Source organism: Desmodus rotundus, chromosome 1, assembly GCF_022682495.2.
Source record: "Desmodus rotundus isolate HL8 chromosome 1, HLdesRot8A.1, whole genome shotgun sequence".
NCBI lineage: Eukaryota > Metazoa > Chordata > Mammalia > Chiroptera > Phyllostomidae > Desmodus > Desmodus rotundus.
The window spans coordinates 88,964,077-88,980,065 of NC_071387.1; the positions used below are offsets into that span (position 1 = coordinate 88,964,077).

The window sequence follows — 15,989 nt, forward strand, 5'->3', positions numbered from 1 at the left end:
TTTCTTTGTCTTCCCATTGTTTGTGAGGCTCTTCTTGTTGGCCTCTGCTTCTTAAATTGCTTTGTTCTGAATCCCTGGGTTTATGATATGAACTTCTATGGTAGAATGCCAATGGGATTCGGTGGTGCTGTCTCCTTACTCTCCTGTGCTCACTGGTCTTGAGCTGACGTTTATGTGTTTAACACGGGCTAACTCTAGTCTTTTCAGCACTCCAGGTTTTGTTGTCGCACCTGTGGGAAAAATAGAAAGGGGGGGAGAAAGAAAAGGAAAAAACAAACAAACAAACAAACAAACAAAAAAAACCAAAGATGGGAAGGAGGGAAAAAGGAAATAGGAAAGGAGGAAAGGGAGGAAGGAGGGAAGAAGGATTAAAGAAAGATCGGAGGCAAGATAAGAAGGAATTTTAACAAAAATTAAAACATAGAAATAGATAAAAGAAGGGAGGAAGAAGACATAAAAATGGTAAAGGATGGGAGGAAGAAGGAATGAAAGAAAAAAAAGAGAGAGAGAGGAAGAAGGAGTTCAGGGGGAAAGGAAAAGGGAAAAAAAAAAAAAAAAAAAAAAAGGGGGAAAAAAAAAAAAAATCTTCTGTTGGCTTTAAACCGTTCAGGTTATTTCTGCTGTTGTCCTGTCTGTGCAACGGGAGGCGGTGGTTGGAAGGATTGGTTTCACTTTTCTTCCTTCCTGGGTCACACTCTTCACTGTTTTGTAGGTGTGGTCCCTGGCAGGCAATCAGGCCGTTGATCAGCCAATCCAGCAGCTTTGTTCTTGGGACTCTCGAGTGGCCGCTCCAGCCGCTTTGGCTCCGGACGCGTGCGCGCGCAGCAGGGGAATCCAGCCGCTTCGGGTTTGTGACGTTATTTGGGCTCTGAGCGCGCAGCCGGCCGACCGATCGAGCCGCCCAGGCTAGGGAGGCTGGCGCGCCGCAAACTGCTGGTTCAGCCGCCTTGGTGTTACGTCTCTCGCCAGCCCCTTTGTGCTTGGGAAGTGCGCATCCAGCCGGCCCTATGCTTGGTGAGCGCGCAGCCCGCCGCCGAGCCAGAGGCTCTACGCTTGGGGGCCCGATCCAGCTGTCCGGGGCTTGAGACTCTCGGGTGGGCGGGGCCGCCCTGGGACCGAATCACGCGGTCCTCGGTTCCGAGATTTTGGGTCTGTGGGTGGAGCAGCTAGTCTCTGCTCCAAAAGATCTCGGAGGTTTCAGGTGTGGGCGCCCCTCCGGGGTTTCATGTACGGGCCCGTTCGCTAATCTGCGCGCGCGCTACCGCGCGCAACCGGACCTCAGGTGAGCGCCGGTGCTGCTTATCCCGCGTTCCCCGTTCGCAGTCCAGGGGCGGAGGGGGGAGGGGCGCCAGGGGCCTCGGCCACCACCGAGAGTTCTCTAACTAGCCCCTGAGTGTCTCTATTTTCTTTTTCTTTTTGAGAAATTCCTCCTTTTCAAGCCCCCCTGGTCCAATCAAGCACCTGGCTGCTCACAGCGCAGCCTGGCCCTCTCTCAGGACTCCTGCAGCAGCCCCTGCGCCAGGGCTGGCGCCTCTGCAGCCCTTGTACCGCGCGGTCCCGGGTCCCGGGGACCTTATTGTCCTTGAGCACTCTTCTTACCGTCAGATCTTTCAGTGTCCTCTATCTTTGGTCTCTAATCTTCGTATATGCTGGAGTACTGTTGGCTGTTCGCTCTGCTCCTCAGATCAGCTAGGTATTTCCCTGGCACTGAGGGGAAGTGAATTCTGCTCCCACCTATGTTGCCGCCATCTTCCAATCCCCAATCTACATTTATTGATTTGCAAATATTTTACCATCCTTGCATCCCTGGGATAAATCTCACGTGATCATAATGTATGATCTTTTTAATGTATAGATGAATGCAGCTTGCCAAAGCTTTCTTGAGAATTTTAGCATCTATGTTTATCAGTGATATTGGCCTTTAGTTTCTTTGCTATGTCTTCATTTTGTTTTCGGATAAGGATGATGCTGGCTTCATAAAAAGACTTGGGGGGACGTCCTCTTATTGGATTTTTTGGAATAGTCTCTCAAGGATAGGGGTTAGCTCTTCCTTAAATTCTTTATAGAATTCTTCTGTGGAACCATCTGGTCCAGGACTTTTGTGTGTTGGGAGTTTTTTGATGACTGCTTCAATTTCAGTTTTGGGAGATTATATTTTTCTAGAAATTTGTCCATTTATCCCAGGTTTTCAAATTCTTGGCACATAGTTCCTCATAATAATTTCTCATAATCCTTTCTATTTCTGTGGTATCAGGTGTAATCTCTCTTCTTTCATTTCTGATTGTGTTTATTTGGAACTTCTCTCTTTTTTTCTAGGTGAGTCTACTTAACGGCTTGTCTATTTGGTTTATCTTTTCAAAGAACCAGCTCTTGGATTTTTTTGATCCTTTGAATTGTGCTTTTAGTCTCTATGTCATTTAACTCTGCTCTGATCTTGGTTGTTTCCTTCCTTCTGCTTGCTCTGGGCTGTCTTTATTGTTGTTCCTTGAGTTCTTGTAGGCATAGAGTTAGGTTGTTTGTTTGAAATGTTTCTATCTTTTTAAGGTAGACCTGTATTGCTATGAACTTCCCTCTCAGGACTGCCTTTGCTGTGTCCCATAGGTTTTGGGTTGTTGTGAGTTCATTTTCATTTGTTTCCAGAAAGTTGTGATTTCTTCCCTAATCTCGTTCTTGACCCATTCATTCTTTAATAGCATGCTATTCAGCCTCCATGATTTGGAGTGTTTTGGGTTTTTTCCTTTGAGGTTGGTTTCTAGTTTCAGTTCCTTGTGGTCAGAGAAAATGCTTGGTATGATTTCAAATTTCTTGAATTTGTTGAGGCTTTCTTTGTGTCCTATCATGTGGTCTATCTTTGAAAATGTTCCATGTACACTTGAAAAGACTATGCATTTTGCTTGTTTGGGATGAAAAGCTCTATATATATCAGTTAAGTCCATTTCCTCTAGGGTATTGTTAAGTGACACAATATCCTTCTTGATATTTTGTTTGGAAGGCGTTTCCATTTTTTACAGTGGGGTGTTAGAGTCCCCTACTATAATTGTGTTGCTGTCAATATCTTTGTTGAAGTCCTCCAAGATTTTCTTTATGTATTTGGGTGCTCCTATGTTGGGTGCATATATATTTACAATGTTTATGTCTTCTTGGTGGATTCTTCCTTTGAGTATTATGAAGTGACCTTCTGGGTCTCTCTTTATGGCCCTTCTTTTGAAGTCTATTTTGTCTGATATGAGTATTGCTACCCCCGCTTTTTTTTCCCTGGCCGTTTACTGGGAAAATTTGTTTCCGGCCCTTCACTTTCAGTCTGTGTAGGTCTTTTGTCCTTAGGTGGGTCTCTTTTTTAAAAAATATATATTTATTGATTATGCTATTACAGTTGTCCCATCCCCCTCCCCACTCCACCTCATCCTGCCCACCCCCTCCCTCCCGCATTCCCCCCCTATAATTCATGTCCATGGGTCATACTTAGAAGTTCTTTGGCTTCTACATTTCCTACACTATTCTTACCCTCCCCCTGTCTATTTTCCACCTATCATCTATGCTACTTATTCTCTGTACCTTCCCCCCCCTCCCCCTCCCACTCCCCTATTGACAACCCTCCTGTGATCTCCATCTCTATGGTTCTGTTCCTGTTCTAGTTGTTTGCCTAGTTTGCTCTTGTTTTTGTTTTAGGTGTGGTCGTTAATAACTGTGAGTTTGCTGTCATTTTTACTGTTCTTATTTTTGATCTTCTTTTTCTGAGGTAACTCCCTTTAACATTTCATATAATAAGGGCTTGGTGATGATGAACGTCTTTAACTTGACCTTATCTGAAAAGCACTTTATCTTCCCTTCCATTCTAAGTGATAGCTTTGCTGGATACAGTAATCTTGGATGTAGGTCCTTGCGTTTAATCTTGGGTAATGTAATTATGATGTGCCTTGGTGTGTTCCTCCTTGGGTCCAGCTTCTTTGGGACTCTCTGAGCTTCCTGGACTTCCCGGAAGTCTATTTCCTTTGCCAGATTAGGGAAGTTCTCCTTCATTATTTGTTCAAATAAGTTTTCAATTTTTTGTTCTTCCTCTTCTCCTTCTGGCACCCCTATAATTCGGATGTTGGAACATTTCAAGATGTCCTGGAGGTTCCTAAGCCTCTCCTCATTTTTCCGAGTTCTTGTTTCTTCATTCTTTTCTGGTTGGATGTTTCTTTCTTCCTTCTGGTCCACACCATTGATTTGAGTCCCAGTTTCCTTCTCATCACTATTGGTTCCCTGTACATTTTCCTTTTTTTCTCTTAGCATAGGCTTCTTTTTTTCATCTGGTTTTCGAACAGATTCAACCAATTCTGTGAGCATCTTGATAACCAGTGTTTTGAACTGTGCATCCGATAGGTTGGCTATCTCTTCCTTGCTTAGTTGTATTTTTTCTGGAACTTTGAAGTGTTCTGTCATTTGGGCCAATTTTTTTTTTTTTTTTTTTTTTGTCTTGGCACCTCTGTTACTTTAAGGGGCAGAGCCTTAGGTGTTCCCAGGGGCGGGGCGGGGTAACGTTGGTGGCTGGGCTATGATGCTGTACGTTGGGGAGGGGCCGAGAGGGAGCAATGGCGCCTGCTTCACTGTCTTCCGGACCCCAATCCTTCACTCCGATACCCACAATCAAACTGGGCCCCTCTGGTGCTGGTTCCCAAGTGGGTGGGCCTGTGCACACTCTAGGCCCCTGTGGGTCTCTCCAACGACCTCTCCCATGAGGTTGGGAGTCTCTCCTGCTGCTGCCCCAACCCCCACAGGCATTTTCAATCAGAGGTCTCAGGCTTTATTTCCCCACGCTGGAGCCCTGGGTTGCCAGGTCTGCTTTGCTCCCTGCCGTTCGTCCGGTTTATCTATGCGCGAATATGGGGCCGCAGGGTCTGCCAGTGCTGGGACTGCCTGCCCCATTAGTCCCACACTCTGCCAGTCTCAGTCCCGCCACAGCCACGCAAGTCCTCTCCACCCCCGTGCCCGTCTCTGCCCCTCCTACCGGTCTGGATGAATGTCAATTTTTTATTTCCTTCGTGTCGGACCCCCTTGCCATTCGATTCTCTCTCAGTTCTGGTTGTGCGAGGAGGTGCAGTGTGTCTACCTACGCCGTCATCTTGGTTCTCCCATACCCTGAGGTGGGTCTCTTGTAGGCAGCATATGTGTGGGTCATGTTTTCTTATCCATTCAGCTATTCTATGTCTTTTGATTGGAGCATTTAATCCATTTACGTTTAAGGTTATTAGTGGCAGGTAGTTATTCATTGCCATTTTTTCATACCTGTGTTCCTCTCTCTTTCTCTTTTCCTTCCTTTCCTTACAGCAGCCCCTTTAGTATCTCTTGCATAACTGGTTTGGTGGAGGTATATTCTTTTAGACTTCTTTTGTCTCGGAAACTCCTTATTTGGCCTTCTATCTTGATTGGGAGTCATGCTGGGTAAAGTAGTCTTGGTTGCAGTCCTCTGGTTCTCATTACTTGGAATATTTTTTGCCATTCTCTTCTGGCTTGGAGCGTTTCCATTGAGAAGTCAGTTGCTAACCTTATTGGGACTCCTTTGTATGTTACTTCCTGTTTCTCCCTTGCTGCCTTTAAGATCCTCTCTTTGTCTTGGAATTTTGCCATTTTAATTATGATGTGTCTTGCAGTGGGCCTGTTTGGGACACTCTGTGTTTCCTGGATTTTTGTGACTTTTTCTCTCATCAAATTAGGGAAGTTTTCCATCATTACTTTTTCAAACAGGTTTTCTATCCCTTGCTCTTCTTCTTCTCCTTCTTGTATTCCTATTATACGGATATTACTACGTTTCATGTTGTCTTGCATTTCCCTTAACCCCTCTTCATTCTTTCTGAGCCTCTTTTCCTTTTCTTGCTCATTCTGGGTGTTTTTTTCTGCCTTGTCCTCCAGTTCGCTGATCTGATCCTCTCCTTTATCGAGCCTGCTTTTGATTCCTTCTACTGTGTTCTTTAGTTCAGAAATTTCCTCTTGGAAATTTCCTCTGTGTTCTTCATTTCCTCTTGTCCTTTCTTGATAGTTTCTATTTCCTTTTTGATGTTGATATGCTTTCCAGTGAGTTCATTGTAGTTTCCTTGTAGTTTCTGGTAATTCTCTGTGAGCTCATTAAGCTTCTTTATAACCAATTCCTTGAATTCATTGTCTGATTGTTGACTTGCCTCTTTTTCATTTAGCATTGTTTCTGAGACTTCCTCCTTTCCTTTCATTTGGGGATTTTTTTTTTTTTTTGTCTTCCCATTGTTTGTGAGACTCTTCTTGTTAGCCTCTGCTTCTTAAGTTGCTCTGTTCTGAACCCCTGGGTTTTTGGTGTAAACTTCTGTGATAGTATACCTGTGAGATTTAGTGGTACAGTCTCCTTGATCTCCTGATCTTACTGATCTTGGACTGTGGTTTATGTTGGCTCTGTGTATGTCTTTGGTTTTTGGTTCTTTTGGGGTCTTTCTTTGGTGGGTCTTTCCCACCAGCTGGTTGTCTGAGTGTTAGTCTGTCCCCCACCTCTTGTTTTCTGTTCTGCAGGTGTGAGACGGTTGTGTTGGAGCTGGTGGTTCTATGTGTACAAGGTTTTGAGGCTTTTCTCTTGCTCTTGTTCAGTTGTTTGTTCTTAGTAATTTCTTCACTATTTATTTGTATTTTCAGATAGGTCCTGGGTTGACTTATTGTGACTTCCACTCCCTCCTTCACTTTTTTCTGTTCTTATCTATTGGTGTTTCCTTTGTTGGTGGGTTTCCTCTTCCAGGAGGTGTCCTGGTGTTTCCAGCTTCTACCCACTCTTTTTTATGGTAGTCCTCCTCCAGGCTATGGGTGTGTGCACAGAGCCTTCCTTGATTCTCACTCTCTCTGGTGCCTGTGGTCTCAGTTCCCTCTGAGATGAGGTGTGGACACTCCCCAGTGGGTTCACACAGACTCCGGTGGGTGGGCACACTCCCCCGGTTGGTGTCTGTAGTCTCAGCTCCCTCCAAGATGAGGTGTGGACACTCTCCAGTGGGTGTGCAAAGACTCCAGATGGGTGGCAGGGTGGAGAGGAGACTGCAGCTGTTGCTGCAGGGGAATTCCCCAAAGTGCCCCAGAGGGTCTTTTTCTTTTTGGGAAAATCCTCCTGCTCAATCCTGTGGCTCCCTCCATACAAAGAAGGGCCTATACTCTCACACGGCCCACCTCTCCAGCTAAGCCAGGGATTGTCCGGGTCAGGGTCACACATGGCCCAACTTTCAACTCTCCCCAGCCAGCACCCACGGTCTCCATGCATTTACCACTTCGTCCTTATTCCCCTCCCTGTGACTTCAAGCAACCAGGTCTCTCTCGGTGTTGCTCCGACCTTGTTTGGTCGGGGAGGGGGCCATTAACCCGGCTCTCTCCCAGGAGTCCTGTGGCAGGCCTGGCAGGGGTGGGCCTGGGGATGCAGCTGCCATGGTCCCCGCGCTGGTCCCAGGGACCTTTTTGTCCTGAAGCAATCCCCTTACCTTCTGTTTTCCTAGTGTCCTCTGTACTTTTTTTTTTCTCCTATCTTCATAAAAGCTGGGTTGATTTTGGCTGTTCACTTTTTTCCTCAGTAGATTGGGTAGGTGTTTCGCCCAGGTGCAGAGGGAAGTGGACTCTGCTCCCACCTATCTCTCCGCCATCTTCTCCCTTATTTCTTTAGCCTGCTTTGCTTTTTTGCAGTGTATTAATGTGGCAGATTATGAAGTTGATTGAGATCTTTCTTCTTTAAACAAATGTTTAAAGCTATACATTTTCTTCTGAGCCCCAACACAGCTGCATTTCAAAAGTTTTGTTATGCTGTATCTTAATTTTAATTCATCTCAAAGCATTTTCTATTTTTCTTTGTATTTTCTTATAAATTTAGTAAACTGACATTACTTAATAAAGTGATATAGATTTCCAGTGTACAATTCTACAATATATCATCTGTATATTGCATTGTGTGTTCACCACCCAAAGTCAAATCTTATTCTGTCACCATAAATTTGGCTCCTTTTACTTTTTACTACTGCCTCCCCTTCCCTCTGGTAACTACCATACTGTTCTCTGTGTCTATGGTTTTCAGTTTTATGCCCCACATCTGAATGAAATCAAATGGTTGATTCTTTCTGTTTGACTTTTTTGGCTCAGCATGATATTCTCAAGATCCATCCATGTTGTTCTAAATGACAGTTTTTCAAATATTCTTATGGATGAATATATTCCATTGCATATATGTACCACATTTTCTTTAATTTTTTTATTTGTATTCAGTTACAATTGTCTGCATTTTCTCCCCATCCCTCCACCACACCCCAGCCAGTCCCACCTCCATCCCCCACCTCTACCCTCCCCCTTGATTTTGACCTTGTGTCCTTTATAGTAGTTCCTGTAGACGCCTCTACTCACTATCCCCTCCCCACTCCCCTCTGACTATTGTTACAATGTCCTTAATTTCAATGTCTCTGGTTATGTTCTGTTTGCTTTTTTCTTTTGTTGATTATGTTCCAGTTAAAGGTGAGATCATATGGTATTTGTCCCTCAATGCCTGGCTTATTTCACTCACCATAATGCTCTCCAGTTCCATCCATGCCATTGCAAAGGGTATAAGCTCCTTCTTTCTCTCTGCTGCACAGAAATCCATTGTGTAAATGTACCATAGTTTTTTGATCCACTCATTTGCTGATGGGCACTTAGGTTGCTTCCAGGACTTGGCTATTGTAAATTGTGCTGCTAGGAACATTGGGGTGCACAGGTTCTTTTGGATTGGTGTTTCAGGGTTCTTAGGGTATAATCCCAGCAGCGGAATTGCTGGGTCAAAGGGCAGTTCCATTTTTAGTTTTCTGAGGAAATTCCATACTGGTTTCCACAGTGGCCTCACCAGTCTGCATTCCCACCAACAGTGCCCTAGGGTTCCCTTTTCTCTGCATCCTCTCCAACATTTCTTTGTTGATTTGTTTATGTTGGCCACTCTGACTGGTGTGAGATGGTACCTCATTGTGGTTTTAATTTGCATCTCTCTGATGGGTAGTGATGATGAGCATCTTTTCATATGTTTCTGGGCCTTCTGTATGTCTTCCTTGGAGAAGTGTCTGTTCAAGTCCTTTGCCCATTTTTTAATTGGGTTGTTTCTCTTCCTGGAGTGGAGTCCTGTGAGTTCTTGATATATTTTGGAGATCAGGCCCTTGTCTGAGGTATCATTAGCAAATATGTTTTCCCATACTGTTGGTTCTCTTTGTAATTTGGTGCTGTTTTCTTTAGCCATGAAGAACCTTTTTATTCTGAAGAGGTCCCATTTGTTTATTCTTTCCTTTATGTCCCTTGCTTTAGGGGACATGTCTGTGAGGATGTGGCTGGGTGGAATGTCTGAGATCTTCCTGCCAATGTTTTCCTCGAGGACTTTTATGGTGTTACGACTTCTATTTAAGTCTTTTATCCACGTTGAATTTATTTTTGTGTATGGTGTAAGTTGGTGAGCGAGTTTCATTTTTTGCACGAAGCTGTCCAGATCTTCCAACACCATTTGTTGAAGAGGCTGTTTTTGCTCCATTTTATGCTCCTGCTTCCTTTTTCAAATATTAATTGACCATAATGAGTTGAGTTTATTTCTGGGCTGTCTGTTCTGTTCCATTGGTCTATGTGCCTGTTTTTATGCCAGTACCAGGCTGTTTTGATGACAGTGGCCTTGTAATACAGTTTGATATCAGGTATTGTGATCCCTCCTGCTTTGTTCTTCTTTCTCAAAATTGCTGCAGCTATTCAGGGTCGTTTATGGTTCCATATAAATTTCTGAAATGTTTGTTCTATATCTGTGAAATATGTCATTGGTACTTTAATAGGGATTGCAATGAATCTATAAATTGCTTTGGGAAGTATGGCCATTTTGATGATGTGAATTCTTCCAATCCATGATCATGGTACATGCTTCCATTTGTTTGTGTCTTCCTTAATTTCTTTCTTCAGTGTTGTGTAGTTTTCTGAGTACAGGTCTTTTACCTCCTTGGTTAGGTTGATTCCTAGGTACTTTATTTTTCTTGTTGCTATATCAAATGGGATTTTTTTCCTGATTTCTGTTTCTGCAGTTTCATTGTTGGTATACAGGAATGCCTTTGACTTCTGAGTATTGACTTTGTATCCAGCTGTTTTGCCAAATTCATTTCTTAGGTCGAGTAGTTTTTTGGTGGAGTCTATAGGGTTTTCCATGTACACTATCATGTCATATGGAAACAGTGACAGTTTCATTTCCTCCTTTGCAATTTGGATGCGTTTTATTTCTTTTTCTTGTCTGATTGCTGCAGCTAGGACTTCCAATACTGTGTTAAATAGGAGTGGTGAGAGAGGGCATCCTTGTCTTGTTCCTGATCTTAGTGGGAAAGCTCTAAGTTTTTGTCCATTGACTATGATGTTGGCTATAGGTCTCTCATACATGGCCTTTATTATGTTGAGGAATGCTCCCTCTATTCCCACTTTGTTGAGGGTTTTTACCATAAATGGTTGCTGGACCTTATCAAATGCTTTTTCCACATGTATTGATGTGATCAAGTGGTTTTTGTCTTTGCTTTTGTTTATGCGGTGTATTATGTTTATTGATTTATGAATATTGTACCATCCTTGCATCTCTGGGATTAATCCCAGTTGATCATGGTGTAGGATCTTTTTAACGTATTGCTGGATGTGGTTTGCCAATATTTTGTTGAGGATTTTAGCATCTATGTTCATCAGTGATATTGGCCTGAAGTTTTCTTTCTTGGTTATGTCTTTATCTGGTTTTGGGATTAGGATGATGTTGGCTTCGTAAAGCGAGTTTGGGAGTCTTCCATCTTGTTGAATTTTTTGAAATAATCTGTGGAGGATAGGGGTTAGCTCCCCCTTAAATGCTGTGTAGAATTCTCCTGTGAAGTCATTCAGTCCAGGGCTTTTGTTTGTCGGAAGCTTTTTGATTACTGTTTCAATTTCATCAGGCGTTACTGGTCTGTTCAGGCTTTGTGCTTCTTCCTCATTGAATTTTGGAAGGTTATATTTTTCTAGAAAGTTGTCCATTTCATCTAGGTTTTCAAATATTTGGCATGCAGTTCTTTATAGTAATTTCTTACAATCCTTTGTATTTTGGTGGTATCAGTTGTAGTCTCTCCTCTTTCATTTCTGATTGTGTTTATTTTGGTCCTCTCTCTTTTTTTCTTGATGAGCCTGCTTAAGGGCTTGTCGATTTTATCTTTTCAAAGAAGCAGCTCCTGGATTCATTGATCCTTACAATTGTGCTTTTCGTCTCTATGTCATTTAATTCTGCTCTGATCTTGGTTATTTCCTTCCTTCTACTTTCTCTGGGTTGTCTTTGTTGTTGTTCCTCAAGTTCTTGTAGGTGTATGGTTAGGTTGTTTATTTATCACATTTTTATCCTATAATCTATTAAATGACACTTTGGTTATTTCCATGACTTGACCACTATAATTAACATATATCTGTATGAATAAATGTGTTCAAACTTTTGGGTTTGATACCCCGAATAGGGGTTGCTGGGTCATATTGGAACTCTATCTTGATTTTATGAGGAACATCCATGGTGACTGTACCAGTTTATATTCTTACCAGGAATAATAAGAATTCCTTTTTCTTTACAAGCTCTAGAATACTTATTATTTGCCTGTTGATAGTAGCCATTCAACAGGTGCGAGGTGGTATCTCATTGTAGTTTTGATTGGCATTTTCCTTATAGCTAGTAAAGTTGAGCATCTTTTCATATTTCTGTTGATCATTTGAATGTCTTATTGGGAGAAATTTCTATTCAGGTCTTCTGCTCTATTTTAAATTGGATCGTTTGTTTGTTTGGTATTGAGTTTACTTGTCTATGAGATTCCCGCCTCAGAGCAAAAGATTTACACATACTGAAAGTGAAAGGATGGAAAAATATTCCAAGCAAATAGACATGAAAAGAAAAGGTTGCATAGCAATACCTATATCAGACAAAACACACTTCAAAACAAAAGCCAAAGAGACAAGAGATGAAGAAGATCACTACATAATACTTAAGAGAGTAGTCCAACAAGAGTACATAACTCTTATAAAGATACATGCACCCAACTTAGGAGTACCTAAATATGTAAGGAATATCTTGAAGGACTTTAAGAAAGAGATAGACATCAATACAGTCATCATAGGGGATTTTAACAACCCCTGCCAACAATGGATTTATCTTCTGAACAAAGAATCAACAAGCATATTGTGTCATTGAACAACACTCTGGATCAAATGGACTTACTGATATTTACAGAAAATTTCGCCCCAAAGAAGCAAAACATGTAGTTTTTCAAGTACACATAGATCATTTTCAAGGATAGGCCACATGGTAGGACACAAAACAAGCCTCAAAAAAATTGAGAAAATTTAAATTGATAATATCAAGCATCTTCTTGGATCACAGTGGCTTGAGACTAGAAACCAACCTCAAAAAACCCCTCAAAAACATTCAAATACTTGAAGGCTGAATAACATGGTATTAAATAATGAATGGGTTAACAATGAGATCAAGGAAGAAATCCAAAAGTATCTGGAAACAAATTAAAAAGAGCACACAACAAACCAAAACAGATGGGACAAACAGTGAAGGCAGTCCTAAGAGGAAACTTCATAGCAAAAGAGGCCGACCTCGAGAAGACAGAAGAATCTCAAACAAAAAACCTAATCTTACATCTAAAAGAACTAGAGGAACAACAACAAACAAAGCCCAGAGTGAGTAGAAGGAAGGAAATAATCAAGATCAAACCAGAATTAAATAACATAGAGACTAAAAAAGCAACTCAAAGGATCAATGAATCCAGGAGCTGGTTCTTTGAAAAGATAAACAAAACTGAGAAACCTTTAACCATACTAATCAAGAAAAATAGAGAGAGGACCCAAATAAATAAAATCAGAAACAAAAGAGAAGTAACAGTTAATACCACAGAAATACAAAGGAGTGTAAGAAATTACTATGAACAACTATAGGCCAAGAAACTGAAAAACCTGGGAAAAATAGATAAGCATCTATAAACATATAATATTCCAAAACTGAATCAAGAAGAAACAGAAAGCCTGAATAGACTGATAACAACTAGCAAAATTGAAGCTGTAATTAAAAAAAAAATTACCAGCACATAAAAGCCATGGACCAGACAGCTTCATAGGAGAATTACACCAAACATTAACACAACTATTTCCTATCCTCCTCAAACTATTCCAAAATATTCAAGAAAGGGAAAGACTCCTAAACTCTTCTAACAAAGTGAATATTATCCTAATTTCAAAACCAGGTAAAGACACAACAAAGAAAGAAAATTATCAGCCAATATCTCTGATGAACATAGATGGCTAAAATCCTCAACAAAATTTTGGCAGTCTAGATCCATCAATACATAAAAAGATCATACACCATGATTTAGTGGGATTTATTTTTCACAGGATGCAAGGATGGTAACGATATTTGAAAATCAATAAATATAATATACCACATAAACACAATGAAGGATATAAACCACACAATCAGATTTATAGACATATAAAGGCATTTGTTAAAATCTAGCGCTCATTTATGGTAAAGACAATAAGCAAAGTGGGAACAGACAGACCATACCTCAACATAATAAAAGTCATATACAGAAAATCTACTGCCGACGTCACACTGAATAGATAAAAACTAAAAACTTTTCATTTAAGAAAAGCAGACACACTTTCACTAGTCTTAGCCAACATAGAACTGGAAGTTTCAGCTGCAGTGATTAGACAAGAAAAAAGAGAAACAGCCACAGAATTGGAAAGGAGGAAGTAAAACTATTATTATTTGTATATGACATGATAGTGTACATAAAAACCCTACAGTGTCCAGCAAAAACAAAACTACTCAACATAATAAGTGAATTTGGCAAAGTAGCAGGATACAAAGTCAATATTCAGAAATCAATGGCACTTTTCTATACAAACAATGAAGTATCAGAAAGACAAACTAAGAATAAAATCACATTTACTATAACATGCACAAAAATGAAGTATCTAGGAATTAACTTAACCATGGAGGTAAAAGATCTCTACTTTGCAAACTATACTACACTAAAAAAGGAAACTAAGGGAGATACAAATAAAAGGAGGCATATAGTGTGCTCATTGATAGGAAAAATTAGCATCATTAAAATGTTCATACTAGGAAGGCACAACATAGTGGAGGAGTGAATGGACGTCACACTAAACTCCTCCCAGGACCAATCTGGAATTGTACTCAGACAACTACACAACACTGAAGAAAGAAATTAAGGAAGACACAAACATATGGAAACATGTACCATGTTCATGGATTGGAAGAATTAACATCATCAAAATGTCCATACTACCCAAAGCAATGTATAGATTCAATGCAATACCTATTAAACTACCAATGGCATATTTCAGATATAGAACAAAAACTTCAAAAATTTATATGGAACCATAAGTGACCCTGAATAGCTGCAGCAATTTTGAGAAAGAAGAGCAAAGTAGGAGGGATCACAATACCTGATATCAAACTGTATTACAAGGCCTGTAATCAAAACAGCCTGATACTGGCATAAAAACACGCACATGGACTAATGGAACAGAATAGAAAGCCCAGGAATAAACCCAAGTCTCTAAGGTCAATTAATATTTGACAAAGGAAGCAGGAGCATAAAATGAAGCAAAAATCACCTCTTCAACAAATGGTGTTGGGAGAGCTGGACAGCTACATGAAAAAAAATGAAACTCAAGCACCAACTTACACCACACACAAAAAGAAATTCAAGGTGCATAAAGGACTTAAATATAAGTCATAACAGCATGAAAGCCCTAGAGAGTACATCAGCAGGAAAATCTCAGATATCCCACACAGCAATATTTTCACTGATATATCCCGTAGAGCAAGGGACATAAAGTAAAGAATGAACAGATGGGATCTCATCAAAATAAAAAGCTTCTGCATGACTAAAAGAAAAATTATTAAAATGAAAAGAGAACCAACCATATGGGAAAGCATATTGCCAATCATACCTCAGACAAGGGCTTGATCTGCAAAATATACAAAGAAATCATACAACTCCACTCTAAGAAAACAAGCAACCCAATTTAAAAATGGGCAAAGGATTTGAACAGACACTTCTCCAAGGAGGACATACAGAGGGTCCAGAGAGATAGGAAAAGATGCTCAGTATTGCTAGCTATTAGAGAGATGCAAATTAAAACCACAATGAGATACCATCTCACACCATTGAGAATGGCCATCATAAACAAATCAACAAACAACAAGTGTTGGAGAGGTTGTGGAGAAAAGGGAAACCTAGTGCACTATTGGTGGGATTGCAGACTGGTGCAGCCACTGTGGAAAACAATATGGAATTTCCTCAGAAAACTAAAAATGGAACTGCCCTTTGACCCAGCAATTCTACTGCTGGGATTATACCCTAAGAACCCTAAAACACCAATCCAAAAGAACCTATGCACCCCAATGTTTCTAGCAGCACAATTTACAATAGCCAAGTCCTGGAAGCAACCTAAGTGCCCATCAGCAAATGAGTGGATCAAAAAACTATGGTACATTTACACAATGGATTTCTGTGCAGCAGAGAGAAAGAAGGAGCTTATACCCTTTGCAATGGCATGGATGGAACTGGAGAGCATTATGGTGAGTGAAATAAGCCAGGCATTGAGGGACAAATACCATATGATCTCACCTTTAACTGGACCATAATCAACAAAAGAAAAAAGCAAACAAAACATAACCAGAGACATTGAAATTAAGAACAATGTAACAATAGCCAGAGGGGAGTGGGGAGGGGATAGCGGGGAGAGGGGTTTACAGGAGCTACTATAAAGGACACATGGACAAAATCAAGGGGGAGGGTGGAGGTGGGAGAGGAAGGTGGGATTGGCTGGGGTGGGATGGAGGGATGGGGAGAAAAGGCATACAACTGTAATTGAATAACAATAAAAATTTTTTAATTAAAAAATTAAGAAAATAAAATTTAAAAAGAAAGAAAGAAAGAATCAAAGTGGCA

The 15,989-nt window shown here is 41.0% G+C and overlaps 1 protein-coding gene across 1 annotated transcript in view; it reads left to right on the plus strand.

Annotated features, from left to right (window-relative positions):
- LOC112304861 (phospholipid-transporting ATPase ABCA3-like) overlaps nt 1-15,989 on the plus strand; it is a 298,559-nt gene that overhangs the window by 206,979 nt on the left and 75,591 nt on the right. The gene's annotated exons all lie outside the window — the stretch shown is intronic.